Raw genomic sequence first — 12,660 nt, forward strand, 5'->3', positions numbered from 1 at the left:
TGTGCGGGGGGGGGGCGCGAGTTGAATTTTTTCCAATGACAATGTCACGATCCTGGATAACTAGAGGGTTTTGCCGGCGAACACGCACGGCGAGGAGCATGGCGGTGCTGTCTCAAGCAGCGAGGAGGAAGACAGTAGAGATAGGGGATAATTGATTTGCTCATATCTGATGCCTTCAATCGACAACACAGGAGTGCACATATAGGTTCACTTAATGGGCCAAGCCCAACACATAATAGGCTCACAGGCCCAAAACACTCAACCCACTAACTACTCATTACTGGCCCATGGCCAAGGTCATGACATTCTTCCCTCCTTAAGCCATAGCTTGTCCTGGGGCTATGAATTCTTCAATCAACAGATGTGCGACATTGGTTCACCCTTTTTTCATCCAAGCCTTCAAGGATCTTCAATCACTAGATTATAGAATTGAAGCACCAGCAGGGTAGAACCCATCATGCCTTTGACATGACTTCCCTCGTTTTCGAGTTTTGACTTGGAGATGCTTGAAACTGAATGACAGGAACTGACAGAACAAATGTAGAAGCAAACCACTCACTATATATAGCTTCCCATGCTGAGAAAATAAGATTGGTCTGCTACATTGGCATGAAAATCAGTCAAACCAAAGACCATCAAATGTAGTTGCAGCCCCCCAAAAATTGTCACTTGAGAACTGGACAAAATAATCCTGTCATGTTCGAACTCCTCATTATCACCAGGCAAGCAAAATTGATGAGGCAAGTGGAAACAGCACTGGCCTTCCAGAATAGAGTAGGTGACCAACTACGCTCATGAGTTGCCTAATGCTCACAGTTCCAATGAGCAACAAACCCCTTGTGTATGAGCACTGGAGTATCGCCCCATTTGGACTGCGTAGTTGTACTGTAAACATAGTAGTGGCAGATTTGAGTACAAGTATCTTTCCGATGAAAACTTCCCCAGGAGGCTGCTGAATTTGAGAAAGAACAATGGCCTCCTTACTGTACTGAACCCAAATGAGATGCCCATTGAGACTAAACAGATGTGCTAGGAGTGCATTAGGATTGAGCAATTGGTGCTTCTTCTCAATTGGCCCTATAGTATGAAATAATCCACCATCCTCCAGTTGTATGAGATTTTTGTGTGGTAATGATGCACGAGCCGTCTGACCATCTCGTATTATAGGACATACAAAATTGAGTATCTTGTGCAGTATTATGTAACAAATGATCCGTTCCAGGAAGGTGACATGGTGCATATACCTGGCACACAATACTATCCTCTGACTGATAGTGAATTCGAACACCCCAAAAGGATCAACTTCACCCAAGATAGCTTGTACTGCTTTTCGAGACATCTGTAACCAGTCACTTGCTATAACATGGATGAGCAGTATGCTAACAGAAGTGATAGAGAGAAACTTCAGGTTACTGTCTTGAGCAAGTGGCCATAGGCCAGGTAAGGCCTTCTGCTCCACCATATGCACCAACTGACTCGCCAGTACTAAGAAAGTCAAATACTGATCCATCACTTGTTGCCGAAATGCCACCATTCGGTATCACACATTGCATAACTCAGAAATGTTTGAATCAAAGGTGGCCATAGAACTCTGAACCCGTCCATAAAATATATGCCCTCCAATTATAGTGGTTGAGACTATAATACTGGAAATGCCCAGAAACCATTGGAGTCCTGTCAATAACCATTTGCAATTAAATTGAGAGCCATTCAACAGATATCTGACATACAAGCACTGACCCATTACCTCCCCCAAAAATTTCTTGTTCTGAACAGCACAAAATTTCAACTCAGCAAGCACTGGCCACCAGAACAACTGAGGCACTGTGGGTGTCTTGATCCGGAGGCTGTATGCAATATAGGGTGTGTTACCTAAGATATATACCAGAGATATCCATGGGGGCTTCATTCCACTCCAATGTCTGATGGTAGTAGGTGAAAAACAGACAATACACCTCTCTGTCTGTAATAGCAATATGCAACTAAATCAACCCAATGGCCTCCATTTTGATAGAATCAATTTGCCCTGCACGTGCAATTAACTGAAGACAATCTGCACAGCATTCCCACTATGACTTGCAATGGAGAGGCCAGACTAGGAGCTTACGCACTGAGCAGCTAAACTGAACCCATATCACTATGCTTGAATGTGGCCAGGCAAGTGCCACTATGAGACTGCCCTGATGTCCGTGCCAATTAGGCCATGGTTTCAACTCAATCAACAATGCTAATGAGTGAACTCCCAACCAAGAAACTAAGGTACTTACTTGCAGTAATGGCCAATATGTGGTGCCTATGATTGTGAGATGTCTCATTCTACTCTTTCCACGATCAAACACGCAGGAAGCAGGATAATATACCCGGTGATTCATAGGAGGTGGCCACAGCAACACTGAGTCATAGCACTTGCCATCATGAACTAAAAAAGGATAACAGCTGGTGGATGTCACCTTTTAACACCTGGTGCGCATACTGAAACATGCCAACTGCTAGAGCCGAAACTTGTCTTGCGAGCGTGTGCGTCGCTGAGGATGGCGGCACGGTTGAGATGGTGTTGACGCTGCTCCTAGAAATCCGCATGTTGATGCTGCGGCAGAGGCGAGCTGTCGAACACCTGGTGGGCGAAGTGTTGATGGCATCGTCCTCTGTGTTTGAGATAGCTGATGCTGGTGTGGGCAGTGGCATGACTGTCATTGCCAGCTGCACGATGGTTGATGTCGGGGTCATGATAGAGGATGTTGGTGCATTGGTGTGGAGGACCAGCGGTGAACGTCGAGGGCGGCCACGGTCAGTGAAGTGGTCGAAGGTGTGGGATGACCGCGGCGTGCCTGCTGCAGAAGGACCATGTGACCGCGCACTTGTTGATGGCACGGAGCGTTGAGGTGGTGGCGGATCTGGGCGCTGGAAGCAGAGCAGTCGGTGTCGACCAGGAGGTCGGTGTAGCGGTGGGTTCGGCCAACGTGTCGATGGCACCGAGCATGGTGGTGGTGGTGGGTGTAGGCGCTGCAGTCCATGCGGGGGTGGATGGTGGCGTCGCAACTACCGGCGCAGCAGTCGGAGTCGAGGACGCCGGTGAAGTGGGCGAAAACTAGGGCGTGGATGACCATGTCAAAGATGCGAGGGTCTTGAGGGTGTTGCACATCCCCGCATTCGCTTCCTCCATCATCTGCAGCAGGCGATGCATCTTCGCCTCTAGCTCGACGATGGCGGAGACGGACAGTGTAGATCCGGCCATACCGAGACACCTAGTCGCAGATCCACATGATCTCGATGAGCACGGCGATTCCCTCGATCGATGGCTCTGGTACCAAATGTCATGATCCTGGATAACTAGAGGGTTTTGCCGGCGAACACGCACGGCGAGGAGCACGGCAGCGCTATCTCAAGCAGCGAGGAGGAAGACGGTAGAGATAGGGGATAATTAATTTGTTCATATCTGATGCCTTCAATCGACAACACAGGAGTGCACATATAGGGCCAATCCCAACACATAATAGGCTCACAGTCCTAAAACACTCAACCCACTGAGGCAATCTTCAACAACACCACCTAAAATACAACACACATTCGTACTTTGGATAACGCTATAGGCAAAAGGTTCAATACCTATTCGACATCTTCTCTAACAACAAGACCCAAAAGAGAATCCTTTCTGTAAATGGGTTTCCAGGAGAGAGGATACCCATATTTGGGTTGTGTCTCTCAGGCAACCCAAAATAGGTCTCCCGTATAGATACTCTGTTGGAGACTAATTTTGGATCTCTCGCTGTCCATTTTAGGTTTGGGTCTCCTTATTGGAGACAGTCTAACTACTCATTACTGGACCATGGCCAAGGTCATGACAGACAATACAATGCAACTACCTTTAGGTCTTGTTTGGATGCGCATGTATTCATCTCAATCCACATGTGTTGAAGTGGATGGGAGTGAAATTAAACTAAGTTTCATTCCAATCTACTTCAACACATGTAGATTGAAGGAGAAACACATGCATCCAAACAAGGTCTTAAGTTCCCAGAAAAAAATTGAAAGTGCGGAAAAACTAAATTAAGCGTGTGCATGATTCGTGGGAAAAATGGCATTGTGCACACTTTTATTGAAATTAGCATTGAGACATGCAAGGTAGCCATCGCTGCATACACAACGAGCTCATATGAAAGCAGCCGGAGCATGTTTAATAGGGCATATTAGAACTTTAACCACACTCCTTGATGTATCTAATTAAAAAATTATATATATAGCTATACATGTGCGGTAAGTTTCTGTCCGTTGCTTCTTGAAAAAAAGATATTTCAAAATCTGATCATTCCAACTAATTAAGCTGTTTGGTTTCAACATCGTAAATGGTAATTGTAGGATCTCTGATACGTCTAGAGGGGGTGAATAGACCTGTAAAAATTCAACTCAAACAACAACAACAACAAAGCCTTTAAGTCCTAAACAAGTTAGGGTAGGCTAGAGTTGAAACCCAGCAGAAGCAATCAAGGTTCAGGCACGTGAATAGCTATTTTCTAAGCACTCCTATCTAAGGCTAAGTCTTTGAGTATATTCCATCCTTTCATGTCTCTTTTTATTGCCTCTACCCAAGTCAACTTCGGTCTTCCTCTGCCTCTCTTCACGTTACTATCCTGGCTTAGGATTCCACTACGCACCGGTGCATCTGGAGGTCTCCGTTGAACATGTCCAAACCATCTCGACCGGTGTTGGATAAGCTTTTCTTCAATTGGTGCTACCCCTAATCTATCACGTATATCATCGTTCCGAACTCGATCCCTTCTTGTATGACCGTAAATCCAACGCAACATACGCATTTCCGCGACACTTATCTGTTGAACATGTCGTCTTTTCGTATAACAACATTCTGCACCATACAACATAGCAGGTCTAATCGTTGTCCTATAAAACTTACCTTTTAGCTTCTGTGGTACCCTTTTGTCACATAGGATACCAGATGCTTGGCGCCACTTCATCCACCCTGTTTTGATTCTATGGCTAACATCTTCATCAATATCCCCGTCTCTCTGGAGCATTGATCCTAAATATTAAAAGATATCCTTTCTAGGCAACTCAAACAGAAGTCAAATTCACCTGCGACACTGTCGCTCCAAACAGTGGCACTGCCGCACCTACAGGAGAGATTAGTTCACAATTCAAAATCTATACAACGAAATTTAGATCAGGTAAATTTCTTAGCTTCCTGCAGGGTAGTAGATCACAGATCGACAACTGAAAGAGATGAAAACACCACACACAAGTAGATCAGCCTCAAACTCTAGAAATCACATCAACGACAAAAAGAACACAAGTGTAGCAATACAAGCACAAGATGACACAAGGATTTATCCAGTGGTTTAGCTCGCCACCAAGGCTTGCCTAAGTCCACGTTGTTGAGGTATACCACTAAAGCTTAGGGTTTTGCGACTCTACCTCGTTCTCAAGTCAAGAGTGTGAACTCTTGATATGAGGGGGTGATTTTACTTGTTGCAAGAGGTGGTTACAAACCTCCTGGGGCTGCCACACAAGTTGGCAAGCTCCACGGGCGACGCTCTAGGCGGCTAGGAGTCAAGCTCCAAGAGTAACAAACACAACCGCCGGCTAAAACGTGAACCAAGCGCTCTTTAGAATTTAGGAATCAATAGAGTTGCTCTCTAATCAAGTTTTAGACCCTTTTCCCACAAGGATTGATGGGAAAATCAATGGATTTGCTTTGAGGCTTTAGGTCAACAATGGAGTGAGAGAGAGAGAGAGAGCCCCTATTCTGTTTTGGACGTGCTGAAGTGAGGAAGAAGAGAGCTCGTTGTAAGGAAAATGGACCCTTGGCCCATTTACTTTGGATTTTGGTGTTTGATGACCAACACAACCAAATTAGACTAATGAATTTGCAAGTGTTTATTTTGTAGTTCAATAGGGTGCAAGACATGACTTGGACGAAGGCGACGTGGTGATCCGATGATCAACACCTTAAGAAAGACCTTAGAAGCACAAGAGAAGACCCAAGATATCAAGCAAAGTCCAAGCACGAAGATTGGAACCAAGCCGTACGCAAGATCACGAAGAAACGAGCTCACTGAGGTGACCGGACGCTAGGCCGGACGCTGGACAAGCGACCGGACGCTAGGCAGAGGACTCGGCAGACAGGCGACCGGACACTGGACCGGACACTGGCGGCAACCGACCGGACGTAGGACAACAGCGTCCGATCAAGTACAGTAAGGTTCCAGAGCGGCAAATCTGTGACTAGACGCGTCCGGTGGCAGGCGATCGGACGCTGACCAGCGTCCGATCAGTATATTGCCGGCTCAACGGTCAGGACGACCGGACACGTCCGGTTAGGATGATTCAGCGTCCGGTCAGTAGCAGTTTCGCAGGAATTCGACCCCAACGGCTACTTTCTCAGTGGAGCTTATAAATACAACCCCCAACCGGCCATTTGAGTATAGTGGAGCTGAGGAAACATACCAAGGGTGTTGATACACCATTTTAGTGATCTCTACTTGCATAGTGCTTAGTGTTTTATTAGGTGATTAGCATAAGTGATTTACGAAGTGCTTAGGTTGATTAGACCACCGCTTATGCGCTTCCTCTAGGTTTATGCCTAGTGTTTAGTGAGGTTTGCATACCTCTTGCCACCCTATGCTTGCGAGCACAAGTGTTGTACATCGGAGGGGCTTGAAGTCTTGCGAGATCACACCAACCGAGTTTGTGGTGTGGCCGCCACCGTATACCGGAGGGAACAAGGCCCGCGGCGTTTCGGCCGGAAGCTTGATAGTGAAGACGGCGGGGAGCATCCGGGAGAGGCTTGTCGGAAGGCACATCGGAGACCCACTTGCACGTGGGGAAGGCCCAAGGCTATCCACAGAGTGATCCAACTAGGAGCCTGGCCCTTACGAGGGATTCCTTGTGAGGGGCTCCAACAAGGACTAGGGGAAGCTTGCGCGCTTCTCGATACCTCGGTAAAAATACCAAAGTCGTCGATGGGAGTTTGCAATCTCTACATTGCTCTTTAAGCTTCCGCATTTACATTGATTGTATTATTGCTTTTGCGGTAGAGATAGCAACACACTAGCAAAACCGTAGTTGCACACTTGGATAGTTTATCTTTTGCATAGGTTTTGCTAGAGTTAAAAAAAGAGGCCATAGTTTTAAGGATTAGATTTTTAAGTTGCCTAATTCACCCCCCCTCTTAGGCGTCACGGTCCCTTCAATTGGTATTAGAGTCAGGTTGGCTCATATTTGGACCTTTGGCTTAACCGCCGTTGAGCCGACGCTATTGTAGAGTGGTTGGGATGGATACCGCTAAGCCTCCACAATTTGATGGCACTAACGTCCTCTACTATAAGGCTAGAATGGCTTGCCACCTTGAGGTGGTTGATTTAGGTGTATGGAGAGTCACTCATGATGGGATGAAACCCATTAAGAATCCTGAAAAGCACACAAAGAGTGATGAAAAAGAAATGCATTTTAATGCTAGAGCTAAGAATTGCTTGTGTGAATCATTTAGCATGGATGTGTTTAACCAAGTGTTCACCTTAAATACGGCACATGAAATTTGGTTAAAACTCCAAGAGCTCCATGACGGCACAAGTAATATCCATGAGCAAAAACATTGTCTAGCTAAGCAAAATTATGATTCATTTGCTATGAATGATGATGAGCTTGTTCGTGATATGTATTTTCGATTGAATCTAATTATCAATGAGCTCCATTCAATAGGATTATTAAAGCTAGATGATGTGGACATCATGAGGAAGATCATCTCCGTTCTACCACAAAAGAAATATGCAAGCATCATCACCATCCTTCACAACATGGAGAACTTGAGCACCATGACCCCGGGTATTGTCATTGGCAAGCTAGTGGCATTTGAAATGTCATGTAAGATGGGTCAAGGAGAAGCATCTTCATCAAGCAAAGGCAAAGCTCTCGCTTGTAGTGAGAAGAAAAAGATGAAGGGCAAGAAAGTTGAGTCATGCTCAAGCTCAAGCTCCTCAAGTGAAGAAGAAGATGAGGATGATGATGATGATGAACAAGAATCAAGTGATGATGATCAATCTTCCTCCTCCACCTCTGACCTTGATGAAGAATCAATCAAACTTATCAAAAAGGTGGAGAAGATGATCGTAAGGCTCAATGTCAAGGGTGTGCACATCCAAATTCAAGACCTCGTTTTCACTAATCAAAGAAACAAGCAAAGAAAGAGAGGATGCTATGGATGCGGCGAGTTGGGGCACTTTGTGGAAGTTTGTCCAAACAAGCCCACACCCAAGACAAAGAAGAAGGCATGCAAGAACAAAGCCTTCATATCAATAAGGTCATGGGATGATTCTTCAAGTGAAGAAGATCATCACAAGAGGTGAGGGCGCAAGCACTCATCATCAAGCTCTTCTCGTGTGTGCCTTATGGCACGAGGTAATGAAAGCTCATCCTCTAGTGAGAGCGATAGTGATGATGATTTGCCTTCTTATAATACAATTGTGCAACAAAATCTTAAATATGCTAAAGTTTGCACTAGTCAACAAAAGAAGCTCAAAAATTTAAAAGAAGAGCTAGGTAGTTCACAAGAAGCATACAAGAATTTGCTTGAACAATATGAAAACTTTGCAAATCTCAATGTTGAACTATCTACTAAAATTGAGCAACTTGAGGCTAGTGCAACAACAAATAAATGCACAATCAATGATAAGCAACTTGAAAAGAAAAATGAAAAATTAAAAGAAAAGTTAGCTAGCTCATAAAATGATTATCAAAGTTTGCTTACTAAATTAGAAATCATGTGCAAACATTGTGATGAGCTAACTAATAAAGTTGCTAATCTTGAAGCCATCAAAAATACCCCCACCAAGGCATCTAAAAAGAAAAGTTCTATTATTAAAAAGGATGCATCTACTTCTTGCAATGACTTATGTTTAGACTCACCATTGTGCAATCAAGTTTGTGTTGAGAAAGTTATTGTAGATACATGCACACAAGAGGTTGCAAAGGAAAATGAGGAACTTAAGCAAGAAGTAGCTCGCCTCACCAAGGACTTGACTCAAGTAAAAGGCAAGGCGAAGCAAACCCAACTTCATCAAGATAACACCGTCAAGGGAGTGAAGAAGCTTGATGAAGGACAAACCGTGGTTTGCTACGTGGGCCACAAGGAAGGCCACAAGTCCTATGAGTGCAAGGTGAAGAATGGGGGAGGAGCAAAGAAGGAGGAGAAAAAGCAAACAAGCAAGTTCTCCAACACCTACACCAACAAGGTGGACAAGAAGGCCTCCACACCTTATCTCTTGAAGAAGAAGAAAAATGACAAGGTGGTGTCCATCAAGGTGAACAAGCAAGCCAACAATGGGGTCAAACGCTTTTGGGTGCCAAAGGAGATCATCTCAAACATGAAGAGCACCAAGAAGGTTTGGATCCCGAAAGGGAAGTGAGGAGTCCGTTGGACTTCGGGGAATTTGGAGACTTGGCAAAGTTTGGGTGCATTTCATGGGGTGCATCATGATGGACAAAGTCATTGCCAAGTAGGTTAGTGAATACTATGGACCCAAATTCCCCTTCCCATGTTAGGTAACTAGATGTCATTACTTTCAATTAGTATTCATTTCAATTGGTATTATTTTTCAATTGATATACTCTTAAAGCATCTAGTTATCTTTCATGCCTATGTTTGCATTTACATGCTTGAATCTTTTGTCATGCATTCAATAGGTATATCATATGGTAGGCTTGCTCGGTTTCATTATCAACCCTTGGAGCAAACCTACATGGTTTAAAATTGTTTAGGAGCACGGCACATAGCTTGTTTTACAATTATTTATCTAATATGTGCCAAAGTCCAAATTGTAGATAATCTCTCCCAAATATCATCTTTCAAGTGGTATTTTGATACTTAAATCAATGTGCACAAATTTTACAAGTGTTCAACACTTGTGTGCACAAATTTAGGGGGAGCTTAATCTACAAGTTGGATGCTTTGAGACTAACACATTTTCAAGCTTATCTTGTGTGTAGTAGTCTCATTGCAAGGAAAATGGAGTCCCCGGAGGAAAGCATTATACTTCAATTGGTAGAAATCAAATTGATTTTCACATGTGGTATTTCTAAACCGATATCACCATGTTGATCTCACTATGATATTTATTTGCTTTCTCCATGCATTATATAGATTAACCTCTCTTGTGCAATAAATTGCTAATTATGCATATGCTTTGCTTTTTATCATATGTATGCATAAATTTAGGGGGAGCTTAGTCTATATAATGTGATAGTCAAGTTTTGTGACCTATTCCATGCTAATCAAATCCTTCATTTGGTTCACAAAGTTTGACCCTCCCTTGTGCTACTAATGTATTCCTTTTTGGGTGTTTGATGCCAAAGTGGGAGAATTTGAAGGACCAAAGACAAGCATTTAGTTACAAGTAGTAATGGTCCGAGAAAGGGAGGAAAGTGAATTATGGATTAGTCTAAGTAATGGGAGAATTTTTTAGAAAGCTAGGCTTTAATCCATAATATCACATGGGGACATTTGCAAGGGCAAGACAAGCTTTTAAGTAAAGTTTTAATTGGTATCTATCAATTAGTATCATATAACCTTGCCCTTTGCATTGCATCCTAGCAAGTAGGTAGTTTTTAATCTCCAAATTCTTATCATTTGCTTGCTTTGGTCGTGTTGTCATCAATCACTAAAAAGGGGGAGATTGTAAGGAAAATGGACCCTTGGCCCATTTACTTTGGATTTTGGTGTTTGATGACCAACACAACTAAATTGGACTAATGAATTTGCAAGTGTTTATTTTGTAGTTCAATAGGGTGCAAGACGTGACTTGGACGAAGGCGACGTGGTGATCCGATGATCAACACCTTAAGAAAGACCTTAGAAGCACAAGAGAAGACCCAAGATATCAAGCAAAGTCCAAGCACGAAGATTGGAACCAAGCCATACACAAGATCACGAAGAAACGAGCTCACTGAGGTGACCGGACGCTGGACAAGCGACCAGACGCTGGGCAGAGGACTCGGCAGACAGGCGACCGGACACTAGACCGGACGCTAGCGGCAACCGACCGGACGTAGGACAGCAGCATCCGATCAAGTACAGTAAGGTTCCAGAGCGGTAGAGGACTAGGGGAAGCTTGCGCGCTTCTCGATACCTCGGTAAAAATACCGGAGTCGTCGACGGGAGTTTGCAATCTCTACATTGCTCTTTAAGCTTCCGCATTTACATTGATTATATTATTGCTTTTGCGGTAGAGATAGCAACACACTAGCAAAACCGTAGTTGCACACTTGGATAGTTTATCTTTTGCATAGGTTTTGCTAGAGTTAAAAAAAGAGGCCATAGTTTTAGGGATTAGATTTTTAAGTTGCCTAATTCACCCCCCTCCTCTTAGGCGTCACGGTCCCTTCACTTGTTACTGTTGGGGGAGGAAGGAGAAGGTATATATACCCCTAGCCTCCAATGGTCACTTAAATCACACATAGCCATTGGAGATGAAAGGGAAAGGTATATATACCCCTAGCCCACAACAGACACCGCACCCAAGGGGTCAGGCGAGACAAAGTCCGTGGCCTCGAGGTTCGATGAGACAGAGCCCGTGGCCTTAGGGTTGGGCGAACCGGAGCCCACGACCAAGGGTTCAGGCGAGTCGGAGCCCACGACCAAGGGGTCGGGCGAGCCGAAGCCCGCGACCAAGAGGTCAGGCGAACCGGAGCCCGCAACCGAGGGGTCGGGTGAGCCGCTCTTCAAGTGTGGCAGTGCTGCACTACGTAAGACAGCAAGGGTAATAGTGAAGTGTAGACTGTCTTGGCTATGAATCTGAGGATGCATGTGGTTGTTTGAGCACTTGGTAGTACATATTAGCTTAAGCATTGTGCCCCTTTATAGTATGACTTTTTCGTTACTCAAATTCAATATATAAAAGAATTTAGACCTCCTTTGAGTTTGAAGCCATCTACATTTATAATTGAAGGCTCCTTCATTTCGTGTAGCATCCTCAAATATAAATTCCCTGCTTGTCATCTCGATAAATCTCATTAATTCTCTAATTGCATTGTTATTATCACAAAAACCCATAATTAAGGCTTGATTGCACTTTCAATCTCTCCCTTTTTGTGATTGAGGACAACCCAATCAGAGCTTACAAAAGATATGAAATAAATACTGAGACTTTCGAGCCATGGGTGTAGAGCCTCTCCCTAAGCATGTGAATAGAGAATTAAATTCTCAAATTAGCATAAGAAGCCAAGATTCATATTTTAGTGAAAGTGATGGGGTCCCCCTATATCCATGCTTCTATGGGGTGCTGCATACTGTGTCAGGTATGTAAAATATGATGTAAATGATAGTTTATGCACAACATGGTTTGTTATTGCAGCTAGGTGCGGCACTACCGCACTTACTGTAACAACACAGATCAAAACAGACACCGCATAGCATGTGATACATATAAAGATATATATTCTAGCACAATTGTATCATAAGCGACGGCATAGATTAATATATGTCTATATCCCACACAAAAAGTCAAATAGTAGCATTATTTCACAATTTAAAGTTTTGAGTATAACACCTCTGGTGTTACAAGCTCGCTTAACATAGAGATTACGGCTGGAGAAATAGATCTATACATATAGTAAGTTAGTTACTTAAATGTGCTAATGAAATCTTAACAAGAA

The sequence above is a fragment of the Miscanthus floridulus genome, chromosome 1, assembly GCF_019320115.1.
Source record: "Miscanthus floridulus cultivar M001 chromosome 1, ASM1932011v1, whole genome shotgun sequence".
Lineage (NCBI taxonomy): Eukaryota > Viridiplantae > Streptophyta > Magnoliopsida > Poales > Poaceae > Miscanthus > Miscanthus floridulus.